Source organism: Gracilinanus agilis, chromosome 4, assembly GCF_016433145.1.
Source record: "Gracilinanus agilis isolate LMUSP501 chromosome 4, AgileGrace, whole genome shotgun sequence".
Classification (NCBI taxonomy): domain Eukaryota; kingdom Metazoa; phylum Chordata; class Mammalia; order Didelphimorphia; family Didelphidae; genus Gracilinanus; species Gracilinanus agilis.
The window spans coordinates 190,536,371-190,537,412 of record NC_058133.1 but is presented as its reverse complement, the minus strand read 5'-3'; the positions used below and the strand labels follow the sequence as shown (position 1 = coordinate 190,537,412).

Below are 1,042 nucleotides of genomic sequence, written 5' to 3'. Positions count from 1 at the left end.
CCAGGTCAGTGTTGGCCTCTTCTAGGGACCGAACCTTGTCCAGGTAGGAGGCCAAGCGGTCATTGAGGTTCTGCATGGTCACTTTCTCCCCACCAGCCAAGAGACCATCCATGCTACCAAAGCCACCACCAAAGCCACCACCATAACCACCACCAAAGCCACTGCCATAACCAGCTCCACTACCATAGCCTCCCCCAAAACTGCTGTTGCTGCTGAAGGCTCCACCATAGCCTCCTCCCAGACCACAGGCCCCCCCAGAGGAGAAGCGGGAGGTTGTCACTGACATGCCCCCAAAGCCTGAGCCCCCATAGGCGCTAGGAGCTCTGCAGGAGCCTCCACCCAGCATGGAGATGCGGCTGGAGCCACCTCCAAGGCCACAAGAACCCTTCATGGAACTGGAAGAGGTGAATTGTCTGCTACAGGTGGTCATGGTATCGAGAGAGAACGGAATGTTCAGAAAAATCAGAGATAGCTCAGAAAAGCTATTCAGAGAAGCTCAGAGAGAATGAGAGCTGCTGCCTCAGGGACCTGGGTCTCTTATTTATAGGTTCTCAAGAGGGTGGAGCTGGGCATTTTCCATTCCCTTTGGCTGCCAACCCCACCTCCCCACCCCAGCCCCAGGTCTGCACCAACAGGCTCCCTTAACTGCCCCGCCTCATCATGTCTCTGTCATATTTTACTGGAAAGTCACCGCTAGTTTTGGGGGTGTTTTTTCTGTCTTTTTGGCTTTCCCACCTCACCAGGTATGATTCACATTGGAAGGTATGGGGCTACAGGCTATACTTTCCCATCATTCCTGAAAATGCATCGGAATTATTGAACCTAAGGCCAGTTCCATATCCCAGGAAAAGTGAAGACAGCAGCTTGTCCTACTTATAAAGATAATGACCTGTCATTTTCCAATTAATTGTGCATGTCTCTAAAGACTACTTAGGTCTGCAGACATCTTCCTGAATAGCAAGAGCATCCTTCCTGAAGTTAGACAAATGTTACCCAGCTATGACAGGATGATGGGGACTCAGTGCCCCACTAAAGGGCAAGC

The 1,042-nt window shown here is 51.4% G+C and overlaps 1 pseudogene; it reads right to left on the bottom strand.

Annotated features, from left to right (window-relative positions):
- The window catches only part of LOC123245389, a 6,396-nt pseudogene extending 5,966 nt beyond the window's left edge, over positions 1-430 (bottom strand).
- Positions 431-1,042: the final 612 nt, after the last annotated feature.